Source organism: Peromyscus leucopus, chromosome 17 (genome assembly GCF_004664715.2).
Source record: "Peromyscus leucopus breed LL Stock chromosome 17, UCI_PerLeu_2.1, whole genome shotgun sequence".
NCBI classification, from domain to species: Eukaryota; Metazoa; Chordata; class Mammalia; order Rodentia; family Cricetidae; genus Peromyscus; species Peromyscus leucopus.
In genome coordinates this window covers 32,471,802-32,496,469 of record NC_051077.1, presented here as the reverse complement: position 1 = coordinate 32,496,469, position 24,668 = coordinate 32,471,802, and the positions used below count along the sequence as shown (strand labels likewise).

General features: G+C 44.3%; 1 protein-coding gene across 1 annotated transcript in view; it reads left to right on the top strand.

Annotated features, from left to right (window-relative positions):
- Wwc2 (WW and C2 domain containing 2) overlaps window positions 1-24,668 on the top strand; it is a 178,701-nt gene that overhangs the window by 59,093 nt on the left and 94,940 nt on the right. Inside the window, exon 2 of the mRNA XM_028854535.2 lies at window positions 15,441-15,550. The gene's annotated coding sequence lies outside the window, so the exon portion shown is untranslated. The remainder of the gene's footprint in view (window positions 1-15,440; window positions 15,551-24,668) is intronic.

Below are 24,668 nucleotides of genomic sequence, written 5' to 3'. Positions count from 1 at the left end.
TGCTGGAGAGGCATCAGGGATGCTGATCTACACTGGGGGAAGCTGGAGAGGCATCAGGGATGCTGAGCCCCACTGGAGGCTGCTGGAGAGGCATCTAGGACATTGTTGGGCTTGCCTTGAGGGAGAAGGAAGTGAGGATTGGTGTTTTTGCTGCAGCGTTACCTGAACTATCATGGCACATACAGCTGTTAGTCAGATTTAAGAAGGAGGTGCCAAGGAGTGTGTGGCAGCCATGTACTAGTGAGTGAGTGAGTGGCAGTGATCAGGCACAGCCTGTGTATCACTAGGGCACTCCCAGCAGCCCGCCTTTCCTCTTGGCCTGGTTAGCACTCCATGGTACAGCTCCACCAGTCACCAGCCTGACATGTTAGCCTAGTTCGCTGGGTTCTCTGCAAGTGTTAAAAAGGGCACCGGGAGGCTTGCTGGTCAGTGAGTTCATAGTCCCTTCATTTTTATCTCGCTTTGATTTTAACCAGGTACTTTTCCGTTCAGCTGCACGGGTGCTTGTCTATAAGTCTACAGTGCCTCTGACTGAGCCTCCCTGGAGAGTCAGGTTTTCAGTTTCTTCCAGGATTGGGTTTGCCTGTCTCTTAACAGGCTCCGAGGGCCTGCTTCCCAGGCGCAGCCTGCTGTGAAGTCTGTGACGCTGGAATCCCATTTCAGGCGGTTGCAGGAGGAGTTGGTTTGTTTCTGGGCTTTTTCTTTGGTGACTTGTGTTCCCCATTTCCCCCCTAAAAAGTTAGCATATGTATACCAAGAACAGAAGTATTCTCGTAGAGAACCATGTTGTCATATAGACAAATTTTAAAAATGGTCCCGTAGTATCATCTGACACCTGTGTGTAAACCAGTCAGTTGTTTAAAAACTTCTGATGTCACTTTTTATTTCCCTTAATAAGTTTGTTTCCCTTCATAATTCAATTAAAGGGTACGGTGGTGGCGCACACACTTAATCCCAGCACTCGGGAGGCAGAGGCAGGTGGGTCTCTGTGAGTTTGAGACAAGCCTGCTATTGAACAAGTACCAAGACAGTCAAGAGACCCTGTCTTGGGCAGGGGGCGAAGCGGAGTTCAGCTGAGATAAACACACCTCAGTTGACATTTGCTTTTTGAGTAGAGCAAATCCTTCAATCTTTGATTTCATTGTGTTTTGATTTTTGGATCTGTTTAATCTTGAACATACCTGCTGCACCCATAGAATCGGCTAAATTACTAGAGCTGTGGCCCTGATGAGGAGGAGCTGGTGAGAGCACATTTTATTGTACAGCAATTATAGTGGTTTTCCCCCTAACTCCTGCGCTGCCAATCTAGAGCTCCGCAAAGCTCTGGTCTCTATGGTTCATTAGCTTTTCTACTAAAGAAACGGTATTTCTGTTAGCAGTGATGGAGGAGTATATTTAGAGCTCCCCAGCCTAGCCCCTGTCCCCTTGTCCCCTTTGCCAGCCTTAGGTCTCATGACTTTGGTTAGCCTCAAATTGAATCTGAGGCTAAGCTCAAAGGGCATGCATTTTTGTGTATGACTCAGGGCTGATCTCCGAAGTTATCAGACATTCCTCACATTCCATATGTCTAATTTTTAGTGCTTGACGGACCTGGTGCTATGCCAGAAGAAAACAGGCTAGAGAGGAGGAGGAAACACCAGAAAGAAAGTCTGTACAGAAGTAGAAAGATCCAGCCATATGTTTAGCTAGCGAGACGAACTCGTGGTATGGAATTGATTTGTAGCATGTTAATGCCATTCCTTAGGCTGCTTAGGAGCATTGCTCAGTTTTCTGATATTTGATTCTTGAAATTCCAATCTAGGAGCTTTAGAAAAGTCTGTGATTCTTTCCATCTGTATATGTGTGTCATACTCAGGGCCAGCACACGGGGTTTTAGTAAAATAAATACTTGCAAAAGCTAGTTAAGTATTGTGGGAGTGACTTCGTGTGGCTGATGGGAGCCGTCAGGACAGATGTGGTCAGCAGAGTCAGACGCGTTGGACATATTGAACGCATACCAACCGCTGTTTTGTCTTCCCAGGACTTGGGGGTTTATGGGGGGGGGGGACAGGGAGGAAGACGGTATCGGTAAGACATGAAGGGTTCTGTGACAGACAGCACACTCACATTGGTCAGAGCCGCTAAGGAAATAAGCAACTCATAAACTCCAGTGACCTCTTGCCCATACAGCAAGTTGGTTGATGACTCAAATGGGAAGCTCTCATGTGAACCACGAGTGTCAGGGTTGGGGATCAGACGTGGTCAGTCAGTCACTAAAATGTATGTTAAAAACTCAAATCTGATGGGGGTGGGTTGGGGGAGAAGGCTGCGGGGCGGGAGGAGGGAGGACAGGGGAATCTGTGGTTGCTGTGTAAAATGAATAGAAAATCTCTTAATAAAAAATATTAAAAATGAAAAAAAAACCCTCAAATCTGTCTTGGTCAAGTATTTTGCATCTACTACAAAGATGTCAAATTAGATTCTCATGTTGATAACTTAAATATAGATTTTGTAAGTTTAATAGGAAATCATTTGTGTAGCAGGAATCTTAAAGAGTTCTTATTAATAAAATCAAACCTGAGCCAGGTATTGGGGTGAATGCTGGTAGATCAGATGCAGAACAAGCCACAGCTATCTCACCTTGCCATTTCCTCAGCTGGTCTTGTCTCCTCAGACTGGAGGCTTCTGAGTCCTCATCCAAATGGATCTCAGCTGAACTGTGCTGCTCAAAGCCTAAAAGCTTAACCAGCCAAATGCTTAACCAGGCCATATGCTTTTAGTTTCTGGTCTTCACACCTTATATATCTTTCTCTTTCTGCCGTCACTCCCTGGGATTAAAGGCTTGCTTTCTGAGACTAAAGGCGTGAGTCACCATGCCTGTCTGTATCCTTGAACACGTGGATTTCTGCCTCTGGAATGCTAGGATTAAAGGCGTGTGCTACCACTACCTATCCTCTATGTTTAATATTGTGGCTGTTCTGTCTCTGATCCCAGATAAGTTTATTAGGGTGCACAATATTTTGGGGAACATAATACCACCACACATTTGAGACGCAGACATTGTAGGAGCCCACTCAGAAATTTTGAATGTCTGTTGTCTCCTTTGTCCATCAGGATTCAGGAAATGTAAATAAGTAAATAAGTAAGGTATCCTGTATAAAATATGTACAGACATTCTGTAGATCTGAATGTAATATAAATATAATATAGTTGCATTATATCTAAATTTAAAAAACTATCCCGTGTTCCTAAGAAAACCGGTGTAGACATCATTTTCTGCATGTCTATGGCCTTTGAAGTGGTAAGCACGCTGTCTGGATGTGCTTTTTGTCCATCTTGAGAAGCTGGAGGTGTACAGACGTCTGACTCATTTACCTTCTCAAAGCTGTCTTTGGAATAGTCAGACTGGGTTTGATTGTGTAGGAAGCTAGTCTGATACCTCTGTGGCCTTCAGTGCCGGAGTGCCTGTATCTCGCTGAGAGGTCTCTGCTTCAGGGCCCAGGAATTCTCTGAACACCAAATGCTCCATAACACGTTATCAGTGGAAGCTCCGGCTTTGCCCACTGCCGCGTTCCAGCATGGGAGGTCTATTCAGGAAGTCTGACAGGCAGGCACCATTACTGGTGCCAGACCAGTGGGTGCATTTATCCAGGCAAGTTCGACAGAGTTGAGATTTGCTAAAACTCTAGCTTTACATTGTGGGCAGTGAGTTCCAGTTCACTGTGAGATTCATCTGCTTTGTCTCTGAAGGCAGCAGCAACAGCTGTGAGACCATGAACAGGTAAAAACCGTAGAGTGGAATTGAAAGCTCAGACGCTTCCCCGGGGTCATCAGGTCTTAGCTCTTCTGGCTCTTTCTATGCCTTTAGGCTAGGAGCCCTGACTAGCTAGATCTCTATGATGTAGTTGATCACTCCTTTCAGAAAGAGAGGCTTTCGGGCTGTGGTAACCCCGAACTTCCCCAAATCCAGCACCTTGCTCCGGTCACTGGCCCGCATACTTTGTGGTGTGTGTAGCCATGTGGCGGGCGAGAGGCACTCTTCTGAGGTCACCTTTATAAACCTGGATCAGACACCATGCTAAGTCAGTATCTAACCTAGAGCTTATCAAAGGATACTTGATACGATGTTGTTTGGGTACAGTTAAAATCCCCAACAACACCAGATTGTACTGGAACTACCAAAGAGACTGCGGTCTCAACGGTGAAGGAGATAAGTTAGGGACATGGAAAGTCTAAAGCATATCACTGGGTGAAAAGTAAACTGAAGTGTACTGCTTATGTAAAAAGCATACCGTGTGTTTTCCCGGCTTCTTGTAAAGTCTAGAAAGACAGGTATTTGTTGTAGAAGGTGCTTTCTAGGAGAAGAATGTGGGAACTTAAGTATTAGGCACAACACTGCAGTGTTTTAAAAAGACGATGTATTTTAATTTCCTACTCACATTTTGGTTTTTTGTTTGTTTGTTTGTTTGTTTTTTGAGATAGGGTTTCACTATGTACCTCTGGTTGTTCTGGAACTTGCTTGTAGACCAGGCTGGCTTCTTGAACTCACAGAGATCCACCTGTTTCTGCCTCCCAAGCATTTTGCATAACACGATCTTCAAAATCGCTTTGAAAAGCCTCAGCTGCTGTGTGGAGAAGTTAGTGCGGAGGGATGAGGATGGAAGCACACTAAGCCTGGGTGGAAGTTCAGGCCGCGCACACACCAGGAAGCTTTGATTGGGGTGGGGGGACGGACAGCTGGATGAGCCGTGTCTGTTCTGGAGCCGCACCCCGTAGGACTTGGATGAACTCAACAAAGGGATGTTGGGCAAGGAGGCCCCTGGAATGCCTCCGGGGTGTGACTTGAGCATCTAGGGTGGCGATACTACCACCTTCTAAGACTGGATTGTTTGGAGGGAGAGCTAAGGTTGAGGGATGCAGTTTTGGAGGGGAAATCAAGTACTGCCCTTTGTGGGAGTTACTTTTGAGGTGGGACTAGGCAGGCCCGTGGCGTGGCTGTGGTACTAGGCAGGCCCGTGGCTGTGGTAGTAGGCAGGCCTGTGGCGTGGCTGTGGTAGTAGGCAGGCCTGTGGCGTGGCTGTGGTAGTAGGCAGGCCTGTGGTGTGGCTGTGGTACTAGGCAGGCCCGTGGCTGTGGTAGTAGGCAGACCCGTGGCGTGGCTGTGGTACTAGGCAGGCCCATGGCTGTGGTAGTAGGCAGGCCTGTGGCGTGGCTGTGGTGCTAGGCAGGCCCGTGGCGTGGCTGTGGTAGTAGGCAGGCCTGTGGTGTGGCTGTGGTGCTAGGCAGGCCCGTGGCATGGCTGTGGTAGTAGGCAGGCCCGTGGCATGGCGCTGTCAGGTGGAACAGCTGGCTGGGAATCACACACCCATTGTTTTTCCTGAAGGTATGTCTGTCACTTGGCATACAAAGATGAAAAACCAGTAGGACTTCTGTGGATTGAACAAACCAAGAAATGCAAACACTGAAATACCTGAATGGGAGAATGTTTTGTGAAAGCTTATAAAATGTCACTAATTAGCGCGGTCGCAGAGACGAGGATGGCTTCCTCAGCAAGCTGTTTAAATTAATACTAAGGATATTGAATCTTAAAGGACAAACGTGGCGGGAAAGAGAAAAGGGCGGAAGATTAGAGAGTGGGGGGAGGAAAGAGGCCAGTGTGAGGAGACCTCTGTCAGGGAACCCTGCTTTTCCTGCCTGCGTCTGGGGTTCACTGGGTTCTTGTGGCCTCTTCTGGGCTCCTTATCAGTAGACTTTCTAGTAGTTGGCTTTGTGGATGTCTGCTCCTGAGCTGTGAAATACTGGAGTATTCCTGTTCTTTGTGGTCTTATCGCATGCCTCTCTGCTGTTAAAGAAAGTATCTTGTAGGAACTAGAGGATTGTTTTTTTCTTCCCTGACACTGGATATTTGTAGAACACTATGTCGATATTTTTTGGCAGCCATATTAAATGCAATGTTAGAATTCTTAAATGGTAACGTGGCTAGTATGGGCCAGACCAGGAAACTTCCTTGTAGGCAGAGTCATCAGGTGGACTTTGTGTATGGAAGGTGCCTGGGAGTGTGGACTCGGGCAGGTGGATTTCCTTACCTCTGAAGATCACTCCCCTTTAACAAACATGGAGTCTTCAGAGAGGTAAGAGGAGAAATCAGTGATGTAGCTTTTAAATAGTGTTCTGTTTTCAAAGGAGCACAGGTTGAGCTCACTGTCCTTGGGAGTTTCAGCACATGGCTAGCTGGCTGTCGACTTTAGGATCATGGCAATACAGGACTACCTTGGTGAACGGTCTGGAACACGTCAGGGCTCACTTCATGGCAGCTGGGAAGCGGAGTGGAGGAAAATGGTTGGTTTTGTGTAGGATTCTAACACTGACACTGTGCCTTTATAATGAAGATTGTTTTGTATTCAACCGAATTATCCACCTCCTTCCACCCTGCCCATGACTACCTCATGGGCACGACATGGCTAATTTTCTGATAGTGTGATAAGAAGATGCAACAAAACATCATTTGTTTCCAAAGTGAGCATGTAGGTGCCACTGTGGAAGCACTATCCACCAGGAGAGGGTAGCCGCCAGAGGCCGCCATTGTATCCAGGACAAACTGCCAGAGGGAGACCCGATCTCTGTGTGTCTTACATCTTGGTGTCGCGGCAGAGGGAGCTTGTGTCCGGCTTCTCTAATGGAGTAGGTTTCTGGGAGAGGAACTGGATATTCTGCATCGCCAAACAGTCCAACACACAGAGCTGCAAGACTCGGGTTCTTCCGTTAACGGCTACCGGGTTCTCCCATTCCCTGCTGCAGTCCAAAAAAAAAAGGAAAATCAATGTTTGTTACTGGTCAAGTACTTTTGATTTAGCCTCACAACCATCTGTAAATTTTATTTTGTTTGGGGGAGTCTTAAAACTCTATTTATCTGTTTAGTGTGTGTGCATGTGTGGAGATCAGAGGACCGTTGGAGGAGTCAGTTCTGTCCTTCTACCATGATAACCTTGGGAATTGAACTCATCTCACAGGACACGGGGACAGGAGCCCTCATCACGTGAACCACCTCACCAACTCTGTGGTCTTCCGTGCTCTAAGACCTTGTTCTGCAGCATGGGTTTACTGAAACAAGGTTGCAGTATAAAATAACCTACAGTCATGCATTTGCCCTGTATTGTATTTCTTTATTGTATCCTTTTGATAAGCCAAGGAGTTCCAGGACAGCCAGGGCTACACAGAGAAACCCTGTCTAAAAAAACCAGTAAGTAAGTAAGTAAGTAAATAAATATATAAATAAATAAAACATCCCTTCACTCATCAACAAAGTTAGGAGATAAATAGTATCTTCATGAAATACTTGAAACTTCAAGAGATTAATATTCAAAATATGTAAAAAGCTGCTGTAGATCAACTTTAAGAAGAAGAAAATCATTGGTATGTAAAATGGACAGAAAATTTCTTAATAATAAAAAAATTTAAGAAGAAGAGGAGGAGGAGGAGGAGGAGGAAGAAGAAAATCAAGCCCTGAAGGAGTTGGCCACCTCCCTACAGGTGATACACCCCATAGTTCAAGTCTGAACTTGCTGCAGAATGCTGCAGAATCCAAATGCTTGTGAGCCTGGGACATAGCACCTCAAGTGAAAAATTCCACACCATGAAATCTTATTTCATGCATGAAAGTATTAAAATTATTGTATAAAATTACCTTTAGGCTATGTGTGTAAGTTGTATATGAAGCATAAATGAATTTCATGTTTAGACTCGGGTTCCATTTCCAGACTATCTCATGCACTTTCAATATTAAAAAAAAAAAAAAATCCAAGCCAGAAGCAGGTCTGGTCTCAAGCATTTCAGATAAGGCATCCTCTGTGAGTAGTAATTAGATTACCCCTACCCTAGACGATCTTCAGGCTGGTGGGATGTGGAATGTGGGTACACATGACTTCTCTTCTGTTGTAGGAGCAAGTATAAGTATAAATGAGCCAAACCCACATGCAAGAGACCATTTGTGAGAATTACATTTTTATTTTTTATTTATTTTTTATTTTTTGATTTTCCGAGAAAGGGTTTCCCTGTGTAGTTTTGATGCCTGTCCTAGATCTCGCTCTGTAGCCCAGGCTGACCTCGAACTCACAGAGATCCGCCTGCCTCTGCCTCCCAAGTGCTGAGATTAAAGGTGTGCACCACCGCCACCCGGCTTATTTTGTTCTTTAATGTGTGTGTCTGTATGTGTTCGTTCCTGTGTGCATGTCTAGGTACACACATGAACTTGTATGTGCATGCATGTGTAGTTCAGAGGATAACATCAGGCATTATCCTCAAGAATGCAGTTCCTTTGAGATGAGTCTCCTGTTGGCCTGGAGCCTGCCAAGTAGACTGGCTGGCTAAGTGAGCCTAGGGAGCCTCCTTTCTCCAACTCCAGAATGCTGGGATTCTAAGTGCATACCCCCCACCATCCCCAGCTACTTTTTTTTTGTTTTGTTTTTAAGGTAAGTTCTGGGAATTGAACTCAGGTCCTCTTGCTGGCAAGGCAAACACTTTACCTACTAAGCTATACCCTCAGCCTAAGGATTACAGTGTCTTAGTACCAATATAGCTTTAAAAGCATGTCTAACACACATTGGGGTTTTGCAACTTTAAAAAATATTTGATGTTTTGTAACCTTAAAAATGTGCATATTCTTTGTCCAACTACTAGGAATTTAATAGTAAATTCCCAAATAAAAATACAAGTAAACTATAGTTATTTGTAAGTATGTCCACTGACGCAAAGATTTCTCTAGATACTAGTACAGACTGCAGCCACACAATGGGAGCAGACAATGAGGGGCTGAAGGGAACCCCTATTGGTCTGCTTTAACCTAGGAGCTGTGTGTAGAGTGTTCCTGTTTTTACGTTTTCTAAAAGTATGTGGATTTATGAACTGAGAAAGTAGTAAGCTGTTGCGGTAGCTACCGCTCTGGGGAATGGAGGCGCTTTACTAATAACGGTGCTGTTGGCTGGTGGAGTCTCCATAGTGAGGAGATAAAGGGGGCTTCTCTTTTAAAATGTGGATGGTATTTTGCCTACACGTGTGTCTTAGCATCTTGTTCATGCCTGGTGTCCTCAGAAGCTAATAGACATTGTCTGATCCCCTGGGACTGGAGTTACAGCAGTTGGGAGTCACCGTGTGGGTGCTGGGAATTGAACCTGGGTCCTCAGGAAGCACCATCATTGCTCTTCACCATGTAGCCATCTCTCCATCTCCTAAAGGATGTGTTTTTAAAGTCGAGATTCAAAGCTCTGGTGTATGTATAGTTTATTTAGTATGAGCTCAACTTTGTAAAACCTATGTATTTTTAATATTTATACCCATGTATGTGATTATTTATAATAAACAAGGAAACATCACATTGTTAACTGAGATTTCTCTTCTATAGTAAGGATAAAGGGATTTTTTAAAAATCCTCTTAGTTCTGCAGTTTTGATAAGTCACACAAGTCCGTTTTAGCCATTTCTCAGCCTTTTTACAGGAGGCGTAAGCAGGAATGTCTCCAGATGGACAGCGGGTTTGTGTTGTCCCGACAGATCCCCTGTGTGAGTGTGCTCAAGCTTCTCCATGCACTCTTCCTCCCTGGACAGTTCTTACCTGGATGGGCTCCAGGGTGTGGTGTTGAGCCGCAGGATGCGGGAGGAGGCCATCTTGGCACACTTCCTTTTGTCCGGACAGTAACTGAACAAGTCCTCTTTGTCTTGCCGACGTTCCTGCCTTCTTGACTGGCACGGCCACTTACATTCTCGAACCGTCTTTCAAAACCAAGTCATCTGACAAGCAAATATTTCTTGGCTCTTAGTGGAGAGGAGAGGTCAGGTTAAAGTGTTTGCTTGACTAGTCTGCTCTTTTCCTTCTGCGGAGTAAAAGCACAAGAAGAGGAAAAGCACTTGCTTAATTACTGGAACCCCCACATTCTGTAATGTAAGACACATTCTGTTACGTTTTCAAAGTTTTCTGTTTTGCTTTTCATTCTGATTTAGAATATAACTATAATAAATAAAGATAAGTCACAAATTTTGATGCAGTACTGGAAGATGTCCTCTCTTCTGTCCCAGTTCAGGCCATATATCAAGTGTCACCTTGATGCCAGCCTTCTTATTGTCATTTGCTCAAATGCGCTTACTATTAATGTGTTCATGTTCAGATGGACCTTTTTAAAAACAAACAAAATAAACAGACAAAAAACAGGGTCTCTCTATGTTGCCCTGGCTGTCCTAAAACTTGCTATGCTGATCAGGCTGGCCTTAAACTCACAGAGATCCTCCTGCCTCTGCCTCTGTCTCCTTCCCAAGTGCTGGGATTAAAGGCATGTGCCTGCCATACCCAGCCATAAATGGAAATTTTCAAAAAGAATAATTTATAATCCCTAATCCTTCCTCTCTAAATGTCATTTATTTAACCAGTGTTTATTATATCCCGACCATGCTCTGAGGCAGCCTCTGTGCTAAGTTCTGTACAGGTGAGCAGGTAGCCGAGGATTCCGGGACTACAGAATGGCATGATGGGGAAATTTAACCAACAATTAAATATGTTTTTTTTTCAACTTTATTATTGTATGTGTGCAGGGAGAGGAGAGGAGAGGAGAGGAGAGGAGAGAGAGAGAGAGAGAGAGAGAGAGAGAGAGAGACAGAGAGAGAGAGAGAGACAGAGAGAGAGAGAGAGAGCATACCAAGAGTTCCTATGGAGATGTGGAGGACCGAGCACAGTCTTTGGAAGTCATGTTCTCGCCTTCCACCAAGGGTTTCAGGAATTGAACTAAGTCAGCGGTTGTGAACCTGTGAAGCTACCTCGCTGACCACTTCTTTTATTAATTTTTTTGTTTATTTGTTTTTAATACTGCCAAATTGTTTCATAAAAGCATTGCATTTGACTGAAGTAACTGACTTTTTCCTATATTATCACCGGAACTGAGTTTCCTCATGCAGACAAAACAAAACCAAGCCAAACCTTGATAGCTTAATAGGCTTAAAATGCGGCCTCAGTATTGTTGCACTTGGCGTTTCTTTTTATTATTAGGGATGTTGAATGTTTCCTCGTTTTTAATTATTTATTGTCTCTTGTGAAAGGACTATTCATTTGGAGTCTTGACTTTGTTATATACTTGTTAATACCCTTTAAAACAACTTATTGAGGCAACCTTTATGTAACATGGATTAACAATTATTATGTGAACATTACAATGGCATTTAATACAGCCATAACACTGTGTCACCCAGACCTGTATTCAGTAAGGTTCCCATTTCTCCACGGCACCTATAAGGAATCTGAATGTTCTGCCCTCTCCCTGTTCTCTGGTAACCAACTGTTAGTTTATCTATATTCTGCTCTTATGGATTTCTATTAACGGTGTGAGATGGAATCATGCAATGTTACTTTCTGTATTTTTCTTTCCCTTAGACTAGTGGGATTTGTTTATTTTGTTTTTGTAGTAGTGCAATTACTATAGGCAAAAGTTCCCCCCCCCCCTTTTTGACATAGACTATTGTAAGCACTGAGGCTTTTGTCTGTAGTGTATCTGGTTCCCAAACAACAGCATAAATGATGTGCTGTTTCAAAGGCCAATTGCTTGCAAGTATTGCTTCTGTGGAGCGTGCTGATGATGTAACTACAGAACTGGGTGTTAAGTGCAGAAGGGTGATTGAACCCTCCAGGTTATCATTTCCAGGCTAGAATCAGCAAGTGGTTAGGAAGCCACTATCTGAAGGAGGAGTGGGGGGTTTGGGGAGAGACTTTGTTAGGGTGGGGGATTGAGTGTGTTTTTAGACCGAAGGAAAAGTGTTACTCATCTATAACAGTGATTGTCCATTGTCAAGATAGCAGCAGGGCCGTCGACTTGATTTTTGGATGCTTGTCCTTGGGGATAGTACTCTAATCTGATGGTTCAGTCTTTAGACTTTGACATCTATAAATATATGCTTAGTGGCTTTACTTATGGAGAGAGTACTCAAAAATTGTGTTGTACAGATGTAGAAAAGTAAAGCATGACATTTGCTTTGGAAGTAACTGTAAAGAAGAGTGTGTATTAACTTTTTCATGAATGAGAACTTCTGAAGGACTGGTTCTCTGAGTTCACAGTCAAATTTATATCTGTCAATGTCATTCTGCTCTTACAACGGTGACAGTTAAATACGTGCTTATTAACCAGTTCAGAGGGAAAACGCAGAATTATTTGTAAATGTTAGCGACGTCATCACAGCTTGTGGCCATAGCCACTTCCTGAAGCTCTTGAATTTTCTCGAGAAATGACTATATGCATGCCTTACTCAGGCTTGTGTGTGTCGATTTGGTACCAGGTATAAGACCTTCCTCTTGTCACTGAGCCTTGCCTCTCCATCTCCTCCTTTCTCATCTCTTCAGGCAGTGTCCCATGACAGCCTCCAGTAGACGGCAGGGGACGAGAGTCCCCAGATCGAGGTGGACAGCGCACACAGGTGCTCTGGACATACAGCTGTGTGGAGGTCAAGAGGCGTTCTTTGGGTGGTGGGCATAATAGACAAGGTCACTTTCTTTGGCACGAGAACTTTTGATATGGTATATAATTCCTTTATCAAAAGAAAAATATTGTTTTCCTGGGCATAAGGCATACCTTATGACGTAAGGTAGATTTTGAGTACAATTCTAACAGCGTGAATTTTTTTAAACTCAAGTTGAATCCAGACTTACTCTGTGATTATACAGTAAGCTTGGCAAATGGTTGCCTTTGAACACATTGCTTTTAACATCTCTGAGATTCCTTTAACTCATCCAACACAGTTTTACTATTCACTGGGCCCTATACTGACTAGCTGTCTTAGTTAGGGTTCTGTTGCTGTAATTTAAAACACCAGGGGCAGAACACATCGGGGAGGAAAGGGTTTATTTCAGCTTCCATTTTTACCCCTTTCGAGGAGAATCACAGTCCTTCGTGAAGGGAAGCCAGGGCCAGAACAGAACCTGGAACAGGGGCCGATGCAGAGGCCCTGGGGAGTGCCGCTTACTGGCTTGCTTCTCCTGGCCGGCTCAGTCTGCTTTCTACAGCTCCCAGGGTCCCCCGCCCAGCTGTGGGCTGGGCCTTCTCACATCAATCATCTGTTAAGAAAATGGACCACAGGCCTGCCGCCAATCTGGCTGGTACATTTTCTCAATTGAGACTCCCTCTTCCCAAATGACTCCAGCTTGTTTCAAGTTGGCATAAAACTAACCAACACACTAGCCCTTGTTTAAATTTTACTCTTTTCCCCTCCTTCTGCCCTTTTTGGGGAAAATAAATAAAAATAAAAATAAATCAGGAACTGGGGCTCTCGCAGTAAGTAACTTGCACCTGGTAGTATAATGAGTTTGTTTCAGGACAAGGATTTGAACCCGGATCTCTTTGGTGCCATATTTTAAGCTCTTAAACTTCTAGGTGAGAGGCTCCTAAATTTTAGCATGCAGTAGACATCCCTGGAGAGAGATCCCTAGAGAGTTGCTAGGACCCAGAGTTTGTAGATCTACCATAGAATCCAAGATGTGTGTTTGTGTTGATAGGCTGGTCCTGGGGGCAGTGTTCAATAGCTTGATGATTCGGAACACAATTCAGTGCCACTTAGGAGCAAACGGGAGAGTTCATGCCAGCTTGTGCCCATACCCACTTACGATAGTCTGGATACCACTCCTGTATGCTCCTTTCTGTCCTCACGTGAATCTTCGGGGAGGTAGTTAGGTTGCAGGAAGGGCGTGTGGAGACAGGGTGATTACCACCTTTAGAGAGAAGTCAAGGAGAGAGAGAGGCCGGTTAGGAAAGCTCGCAGCATGGCTGTTAGAGCTGGTTGCCCTCAGTATTGATTTCTGTGGGCCTCAAAGGCCAGTGCTCTCGAAGCCATTTCCAGATTTCATGCCACAGTAAGGCTGAGGGAAAAAGGTGTCAGGGCTTTGTGTCCGTGAGGGGCTGTTGGGAATTCTCATGCCATTCCCCCCAGCTTTCTGAGGCATAGATGAAGAGCTTTGCTGTTCTGATAGATGAACTGATTTGGGGAAATCATCTGTCTGAGTTTTTGCTTCCCCTCAGCATGGGGAGAAGGGATCCTGACTGATTTCATATGGAAGAGCCATGCCAATGCCGTGAAGTCATAGTCAGTCAGAAGACATGGTGGCGGGCGGTCCCGAACGGCAGCCACAACCTGCCATGGCACTTCGGCAAATGAGGGCTGTGAGGGAAAAGTCAATCTGGAATTGTCTAAACCCCGATCCTGCGGAAAGAAGACTATATAATCTCCCCCATCAGCTTAAAGAGAGAGGCAATAAGGCAGAGCTAGTCTTAAGGAGACCATGTCTTGAGAAAGTCCTCTTGAGAGAAAGAGCATAAGGCCGTTTTGAAAGGTGACACCATGTTGGCATATGTCTGAATACCGGATGTGCCTGGTTCCGTCAGATGTGTGTCCTTCCGCTCAGGGGAATCTTACAGGAGACGTCACAGTTAGACATTTAAATCAGTCAGACCATCCAAATCTGAAATGGGAGTAGCCTGAGATGTATGTACAAAGAGAGAGGTTACTACACACACACACACACACACACACACACACACACACACACACACGCACACTCACTGTGGTATGAGTGTGTGTTTGTGTGCTGGCATGTGTGTGAGGTGTGCATGTACTTATGTGTACACATATGTAGAGGCCAGAGGTCTTTCTTGCTTGTTTTCCATTTAATTAACTGAGCAAGGACTCTTGTTGAACCTGGAGCTCGTCTGTCCCACTGGTCCAGCCAGCCAGCTTTGCTGGGGAGTCCCTCCCTCCCCTGTGCTGGATTACCACCTGGGCTGCTCCTCCTCAGTTTCCATGTGGGTGCTGGGGATCTGAACCCCACCAGTGTTTTGTCCACGGAGCCATCCCCCCAGGCTCTTGATGGGTATTTTTGTTTCAGAAGTGCTGGTATCATTTCTAGAATGATAGCGTTTGGATCCTGGGGCAGCTTTTATTTCTGTTGGGATATCTGCATTACCCCAGTGTTCCCTCCAGATTCCAGTTCTCCTCACGCTCAGCTTGGGGTCATGTGACTGAAGTTGGCCTGCTTCACCTGTAGAGATTTATCTTCTAGTTTTAGGAATGATCTGCTCTGCATTTTTGAATATTTGCTGCTTTTATTTTGTCCTTGAAAAAATGAGACAGTTCAGAGGTTAAAAGCATTTGTAGCTCTTCCAGAGATCCAGAGTTCAGTTCCCAGCCCCCAGGTCATTTGGTTCACAACTGTCTGTAACTCTAGCTCCAGGGCATCTCACCTCCACACTCACTCGAATGCTCCTGCACACGTACACAAATAAGATTTGGAAATAAATTTCAGATGCAATAATGCAAATTCTAGGGACAACTGAGAATTCGAAGAAAATGCAACCTGGACGCTTAATTCGCAGTTGGAATTAACGTGTGCTCTGACGTGTCTGTTTGATGGACACCTTACAGTGTCTTTCTTCTTGTTTGTTGTAGGTTAACGAAGCCCTTGTCCTTCGCTGATTGTGTCGGGGATGAGCTGCCATGGGGATGGGAAGCAGGGTTTGACCCCCAGATTGGTGCCTACTACATCGATCACATCAACAGTAAGTTTTCATTTTAGTGAAATAAAGTGTATCAAAAAACAAAGCTCCAAAAACGTGTACCACTCATTAAGAACACTGAATGTTTTACAAAGTAAGTTGCCTTACCTTAAACTGCTGGGTTTTTTTCTAATGACTAGTATTCAACTCCAGTGACTACTTAAGTACCTGGGTCATATATAAAGAACTTTTCTTATGGAGACAGAGGATGAGGATGTCTGGGCTGTCTGTTGGGCAGGCAATGGTTTATAATCCAGTATAGTTCAGGGGGGCTGTGGTCTACATCCACAGGGTGCTTCTATCTATGGCCCTGCTCCTCTGATTGGAATTCTCTTATGCTTGTCCCAGGAAGAGTAGAGCATAGTCCAAGCTGGTGTGGCCTGGTGGCCGGGAAGGGGTGGACCCTCATCTGGAAGTGAGCATAGCTGTGTGGAAGTGACCCAAACCCCTGTCCTTCTGGCTTGCTGAGGAGGAACTCCTGCTTTCATAGCCTTTAGGTCTGCCAGGGTGCTGCCAAGGCAGAGAATTGCCATGGCCATGGACTTTTTACAAAGACATTTATTTTTATTTTTTAATAATGTGCCTGTGCGTGGGTATGTGCATGTGAGCGCAGGTGCCTGTGGAGTTTAGAAGAGGGCCTCAGATTCCCTGAACTGCTAGAGCTGGAGTTACAGGCAGTCGTGAGCCGTCTGATAATGGATGCTGGGAGCCAGAATTTGGTCCTCTTCAAGCGCACTGTGTGCTCTTAGCCACTGGGCCTCCTTTCTAGTCCCCAACCATATACTTCTGAAACTACATACTTGGGGGCTGGAGAGATGGCTCAGAGGTTAAGAGCACTGAATGCTCTTCCAGAGGACCTGAGTTCAATTCCCAGCACCCACATGGCGGCTCACAACTTCTGTAACTCCAGTTCCATGGCAAAACACCAAAGCACAGGGAGGAAGAAAAACTACATTCTTGGAGGTTTTTTTATTCATTTGTGTAGATGTGAATGCATGTACATGAATATTTATTTCTCTATTGAGCCCTTTAAAAGTTTATTCCAATTGTAATACACAGAAGTCAGGATGATTCACTTTATTTCACTTAAAACTATTTTATAGACCTGAGGGAGTCCATAGTTAATTGATTGCCTATAATTGTAATACACAGAAGTCAGGATGATTCACTTTATTTCACTTAAAATTATTTTATAGACTTCAGGGAATCCATAGTTAATTGATTGCCTATTATCTTATTTTTCTTAAATCAGTTCTTACATCAAAAGATTTACAGACAGTGCTCTTGGATATCCTTAGAAGTTATATCACTATAGAATATATCACGTAATGCCCACCAGTGATGGTTTATAGCTGCCCTATGTGGGTATGTAATAAATTTAAAAATTATTTATCATATTCTATGTGTGTGGAAGTTTTGCCTGTATGTATGTATGTGTACCATATGTGTGCTGGTGGCCACAGTGGTCAGAAGAAGGCATCTAGTTCTCTGGAACGGAAGCTGTAGGTGGTCACCATGTGGGTACTGGGACCCACAGTGGGTCTTTTGCGTGCTCTTAACTTGAGAGGCCAGATAGCTTATATTAACAGTGAATTCTTACAGATAGGTGAGATTCAGGAGCAGAAAGAGCAAAAACACTAAGTTACCAAGTCAATGTTCCAAAGAGCACAATGTGTATGTGTGTGTGTGTGTGTGTGTGTGTGTGTGTGTTACTGAGAACTCAGCACCTTGTGAATGCTAAAACTTTGTGCTTTGTTAGAGTTAGCTTTTAATTTATGGGGTCTTAAAGTTTTACTTGTTTATTTTTAAGTAAATGTTCCGTGTGTGGGTATTTTGTCTACACATGTATCTGCACCCCTTGGGTGCCTGGAGCCCGAGGAGGCCAGAAGAGGGATTGGAGCCTCTGGAACTGGAGTTCCAGATGATTGTGAGTAGCTTTATGGGTCCAGGACTCAAACCTGGGTCCTTTGAAGGAGCAGCCAGTGCTCATAACCACTGAGTTATCACTCCACCCCTACTTGGTGTTTTTCAAATAAGTTTTTCTTGTTAGAGTAGTATTATAAAATGTATAATAGTATCGATCACCTGCCTCCATCTAATGTACAGTTATGGTTTATCAGTGGTTAACCATCAAAAGCCATGCTCTTTTAAGAGTGGCAAGGATGAATTTTAGTAAAATTAAGTTCATTTTAAACCGTAAGGTGCATCCTTACATTACTGCAAATACGCAATTCACTGGAATATCGGAAATAGCTGTTTAACTTTGTAATACTTTAGATGGATAAAATTAGCCTTCTTCCCATCAAGTAAGATTTGGGAAACCAAAAGCCAACCAGTTGCACAGGTTCAACAAAAATAAGCTGTCATGGTAACCAAGTGGGAACTTGACCTGCCCCAGCTGCCCTTCCCCCACCACAGCCCTTTGCTGTGGAAGCCTCCTACAAAGCTGTCTTTTCTTTCTTTTTCTGGACCTCACTCTACCCCATGGGTACTACTTAGCGTCTTCTCCATCTAATCCTTCTCTCCTGTTCAGTATCTTTGCCATTTTGTACTGATTTTCAAAGTTTCTTCTAGCGCGCGCACGTGAGTTTGAGACATAGTCTTACGTCGTCCCTGCTGGCCTGGAACTTGTTTTTTAGACCAGGCTGGCCTCAAAGCCACAGACATATGTCTGCCTCTTTAGGATTAAAAGCACTGGCCTCTGCACCCAGCCCTTCAGTGTTTACTTTATATTTTTCTGTTTTAATATATAAACACTGGAAACTCTCAAAATGACTAAACCAAAACTACAAACGAAGAAGCAAATAACAAATTTCTCCACACCCCCTCAAATCTGTCCCTTCCAGATGTGTCCAACCTCAGCCTGCCCACATGCACCCCAGGAGAGCTATGAATGAAGCCCAGCCCAAATCATTACTTACACAAACATTGCGTTTTTTGTGCAGGTGACTTGTTTTGTGTGTCTCTTGGGTGCGAATCTTGTAGATGCTAATGTTGTGTGTCAACATGTCAAAAGATTTGATATGCAAGTATCCCTTACTGGTTGCAGTCCTCTTGGTAGCCACAATCCCTGCAAGCCGTGGCCTCAGTGGACTCTACGTTTCCCATCATTTCCCAGAGTCCACTCTTGCTGAGGCACCACAGGATGGTGACAGCTAGGCACCGCTGTATGCTGACTGCTTTGGTGTGTCACCATGGGTCATTCCTTTTTCCTGGCTTCTCTGGATCTCGTGGGTTCTTTCGCCTAGAGGTCCGTTTTCAATACGGACCATACCCTTCTAGAATGGGTCTGTTCAGATGCCTCTGTTCCTAAGAGGTTTCATAAGGCCCTCTCCCATGGGTTAGGTGCCGCAGCCCATTCATTTCTGTAGTTCTTGGTACACAGGAAAATTTAAATCATTGTCATCTTGCACTTGGATTCTTCACCTTTGTGAGCCTCGTGGAGGCAGTAACCGCATCTTCGCATCTTACGTATTCATCCTTGGATTCCTGTCTAAAGGTAAACTCAAGAAGGGAGACCTGTGTTATGGAATTCACAGAAGAAAAGCTGACTTTTTTCTAAAGGAAGGATTTGAAGTACGTTTCGAGCATATGTTATACTTCAGGAAGCAACATTCTGAATATATAAAACCTTGATTATCAGAACATGAATTTTTAAGCCCACCACCACTCTGCTTTATTATATAATTGTGGCTTAGTGGCCTGATGGATTTACTGGGCCTCGAAGGACCCGAGTTAGCAACAAGTAGTCTCCTTACTGAGAAGGAGCTGCTCGCTATCTCATTAATCTTTGAGACATTCCTGCAAAGTAGTTTATCGGGAGCAAATGGTATTATCTCTTCTCAGCAGCTGCTCCACACATATGTTGTGTCTTGACATTGTATAGTTTCAGCATTATTTCCTCTTACTTGGTTAAAAAAAAATGCAACAATGAAAGTTTGGTTGCTTAATATTACTGCAAAACCCTCTTAAATATTAGCGGTGAAGCATTTGACCTTGACAGTGAAGGTAGCCTCAGGATATTACGTGTTTGCCTTCACACAGGGGTTGTGTGTGTACGGCCACTAGCCGTAAGAACAGGCTATTTGTGCTTACCTAGAGAGCGAGTGTAATGTTTATGAAGTGTTGATACGACAACCAGGAGGAAGTCACTCTTGAAAGATTTATTTGTGTGTGTGTGTGTGTGTGTGTGTGCCTGCATGAGTTTATGTGCATCGTGTGTGTGTGTGTGTGTGTGTGCCTGCATGAGTTTATGTGCATCGTGTGTGTGTGTGTGTGTGTGTGTGTGTGTGTGTGTGTGTGTGTGCGCAGAAGCCCGGGGAGTCAAGAAGAGGGCACAGATCCCCTGGAACTGGAGTTACAGGAGGTTTGTGCTGCCCTGTGGGTGCTGGGACCATCCGGGTCCTCTGCAAAGCACAGTGAGTAGCACTAATCCCTGGGCCGCCTCCTCGGCCCCAGGAGAACACTTGCGATAGATAGCTCAGCACTGCCGTGACTTTCCTAATGATGGAAGTGTTGTCCACACACAACTGTGCAGACACTGCATAGTTTCTCAATGAACTGTGACCAACGTGTGGTGAACTTGGTCACCTCTGTAGCTCTCAGCCCAAACAACACAGAATGTTTCTGGCTTCCAGTCAGCCCTTCCTTGACGCTGCATTGTTCAGATTGCACCACTATAGCTTAAATTCGCCTGTTGTAGAACTCACTGTAACAGGCTGCTGTGGGATGGTTTAGGATGAGAGAACTCACTGTGTAGCCCAGGCTGCCCTGCTTGCTCTGTAGCTCAGGCTGGCCTCGAACTCACAGAGCTCCTCCTTCCTCCGTGTACCACCTTGCCTAACTAGAAGTAGATTCTTTTATTTGACATGTTTTAAAAAAACAAACAAAAAATCCTGCCCTCATTAGGGCTGGAGGGATGGCTCAACACGCTAGATCACTCGCTGCTCTTGTAGAGGACCAGGCTCCGTCCCGAGCAGCCACAAGGGGAGGCTCTTCAGGAGACCCAACACCCTCTTCTGGCCTCCGGTGGCACAGGCATGATGCGTATACATATGCTCAGGCATGTATACATCAAGTCAAATGAAATAAAGCTTTAAAAATAGACTGTCCTAATGAACAGTGGCATGGTAGAATATGCTTTAAAAGTATATTTGGCAAGGAACATATTTTCAAAATATATGAATAGTTTGCCAAAAGTGAATGTTAATGAGAAAAACTAAGTTCAAAATAAACAGCAAACCTAGAGACTTCATGGCCTCCTTTATATTCTACTATGATGCCAGTATATTATATTTCTTTTTATTGCTTATTAGTATTCCATTTAAAAATCTATTTTGAATTTGAAATTGTTCCTAGTTGGGACTATTAGGAAGAAGGCTGCTATGAGCATTGTTATAGAAGGCTTTTTTTGGGGGGAGAGGTGCGTTTTAAGACAGGGTTTATCTCTGTAGTTTTGGTGCCTGTCCTGAATCTTGCTCTGTAGCCCAGGCTGGCCTGGAACTCACAGAGATCCTCCTGGCTCTGCCTCTCGAGTTTTGGGATTAAAGACATGCTCTACTACCACCTGATGAGAAGGAGAATTTCTATTTCCTCTTTAAATGTTAGAAATGTATCTGTTTATTTTGGTTTTTTGAAGAAAGTCTTACTGTATAGCCAGACTGGCCTTAGATTCCTGCCCATTGTGAGTTTCCTGAGTGCTGGGCGTTTGGCTCATGAGCATTCATTCACACTGTCCTTAACCCCTGCTCCAAGGGTTGGGACCCTGCTGGACTCTGCAGACACCCCCCCCACACCCCCCATACACAATTTAATAATGGTAACAACAAATACATACATACATACACACACACACTCACACTCACACCCACACACACACACTCACACCCACACACACCCACACACACTCACACTACACACACACACACACACACACACACACACACACAACACACACACACACACATATTGATGAAGCTCATTAACACCTGTTTTTTTCTTTTATGGTTGGTAGTTCTGGCTGAGAAATCTCCACAGGTGGTAAAGGCTCCCATGACTGTTCTAGGTTTAAGTTTTTTTGTTTGTTTGATTGGTGATTTTTTTTTGGGGGGGCGGGCGGTTTCAAGACAGGGTTTCTCTGTGTAACAGTTCTGGCTGTCCTGAAACTCACTCTGTAGACCAGCAGGCTGGCCTCTAACTCACAGATATCCACCTGCCTCTGCTTCCTGAGTGCTGGGATTATAGGGGAGCGCCACCACTGCCTGGCTCTAGACTTAAGTTTTTATGGTGCAGTATTTATGTTAATTAAGATTATGATCCATCTTTATTTTCTTCACTGAGTTGATTTAGAGCCTAGGTCGGAAGTGGTTTACTATGGTGTGACTACTTCATTCCACTTAACTATGTATTTCTCTGTACCCTGGATATAATGCCTCCTAGGACTGTGAATGTTCAGTGAGTCATGAATGAGAGACCTCGGGCTCTTGTTCATTTTCCAGTGTGTGTTGGCGATTCTAGATCATGTTCATAGTTCATAAGTGTGGTTACTTTACAATCAATTTGTTAGTTTCTCCCAAAGGAGCCTGTTGGACGTTTGATACCATCTATAGGTAATTTGGGAAGAGCAATTATTATGATACCATGAACATGATAGAGTTTGCCATTTATTTAAAGTGTTCAGATTCTTGGGGTTTTCAGAATGGAGGTTTTTGTCTGTTGTTGTCTTTCCAGTGAGTTCATGTATAAGTTTTTATTTTCTGGATACAATTGCAGTAGTATTATACAATGAACTTTTTTTTTTTTTTTTTTTTTGAGACTGGGTTTCTCTGTGTAGTCTTGGTGCCTGTCCTGGATCTTGCTCTGTAGCCCAGGCTGGCCTCAAATTCACAGAGATCCGCCTGGCTCTGCCTGCCGAGTGCTGGGATTAAAGGCGTGTGCCACCACTGCCCGGCTACAATCAACTTTTATGTACATAATGTACATTTTAAATATCAGTAAAGACAAAGTTTTAGTCATGAGGGAGTTCTGTCTTTGCCCTTGGCAATCAGCCTGTCTGTAACACAGTGGGAACTGATCTTTGCCACCAAAGATTAGTTTTGCCTTTTTCTAAACGTTCTAGGAATGGCACTTCAGATCCGTTCACACTATTGTATAAAGGTGTTCCCTAGTAGTATATGGCTGGATGCATGTATCCAGGAATGGATATCTGGGGTTGCTTTTTGTGAATGAACCTTCTGCGCGCTGCCTTTTGTGGACAGACACCACCATGTATTGTGTGAAGACCCGAGACACGTGTGAGCCTGTGATATTGTCACTCAGTCTTGGAGAGTTCCGGTTGCTGTCTGTTCGTGTTCTGTTGTCCTCTTAAACTTACTGGCTCAGGTGTGTGAAACCGTCTCAGTGTAGTTGTGGCTTGCGTCCTCCTATTTAGTCTTATCAAAAAAAAAAAAAAAAAAACAAAAAAACAAAAACAAAAACAAAAACCTGGAGTCAGATACCGAGGGTGAAAGCTGAAAGATCAGAGCAGCCACTAGAAATCCTCCAACCAAATGGGGGGCCGAGATCCTGTCTCTTAACGGTGTGTGCCACCACTGCCTAGATTCTGGGTTAACTAGTAGCTAGCTCCGCCCCCCGATTTCCAGGCAAACTTTGTCAGAACACAAACAAAATATCACAGGACAGCTAACGATGTTGAGCATCTCTAAATGTATTCATTGCCATTGTGAGTGTGTGTGTGTGTGTGTGTGTGTGTGTGTGTGTGTGAAGAATGTGTTCATATGTTTTGCCCATGATTTTAGTCATTTATCCAGTAATGAGTTGCTAGAACTCTTCATGTTCTCTACATTAAAATCTTGTGAGTCTTTTTCTTCTAACCCATGGCTTCTCTTCTCAGTTTTCTTACAGCAGATTTGAAGAGCTGAAAATTTTCTAAGCCCAATTAATTTTTAAAAACACCTCCTACTTTTTGAGTTCTAAGAAATCTCTTTTCTTTGAGAAGCTGTAAAATGTTCTGCTTTTTATTGTAGATCTTTCATGAAGCATTTACAGTTTAGATTGCTGCTCCACACTAAATTATTTTTCAATTTTTGTGTGAAGTAAAACTGAGGTTCTTTCTTCCCTAAGTAGATATATCATGCCAGGACCGTTTCTTTCTTTTCTTTCTTTAGTGTGCATGTCTGGTTGCATGCATCTCTGTGCACGTGGGGTGTGTGCATCTGTGTACGTGTGCACTCAACTGTGCATACGTGTTAGAGGCCAGAGGTTGTTGTTGTCAGGTGTCTTTCTTTGTTCCTGAACCTGGAGCTCACTGATTTGGCTGGCCAGCAGTGAGCCCCGGGGATCTGCCTCACTCGCTAGCACTGGGATTCTAGAAGCACACTCTTCCCGACTTCGTGTGTCAGTACTGAGGAGCCGAACCCAGTCCCTCAGGCTTTCACAGCAAGCACTTACCCACTGGGCCATTGTCCCACGCCCCACGCCCCCAGAACCAGGTACTCCTTTCCTTCCGAGTGGTTTACCTTTGTTGAAAATTTGTTGGTGTTTGTCTCAGTGACTGTTCTTGTTCTGTGAAGAGACACCATGACCAAGGCAACCTATGAAAAGAAGCATGTAACTCATGTAACTGGAGGCTTCCTTCCAGGTTCACTAACTCTCTGGAGTCTGTCCATGACCATCAGGACAGGGTGTGTGGCAGTGGCAGGCAGGCAGGCAGGCAGGCATGTCGCTGGAGCAGCAACTGAGAAATTACACTTAGCAAGAAGATGGAGGCAGAGAAGGAGCCAGCCGGGGCCTGGAGTGGGCTTTAGTTTTAATAGCCCGGTGACACACGGCAAGGCCGTACCTCCTAACCCTTTATAAATCGTCCATTAACGGTGAACCAAACATTCATATATATGGGGGGTGGGGTGGGCATTCTTATCCAAACCTCCACAGAGTACATCTGTCTATTTCTGAGTTTTCTGTTCTGTTCTGTTGATCTGTGTAGTGTCTTTATGCTCATAGCATACGATCATAATTGCAAGGCGTTCATGTCTTGAAATGGGTTGCTGTGTGTTCTTTAACTTGGCTCTTTACTGAAATTGTTTTTCAAAAATCACAAACTTTTATATTTCCTGTGTGGATT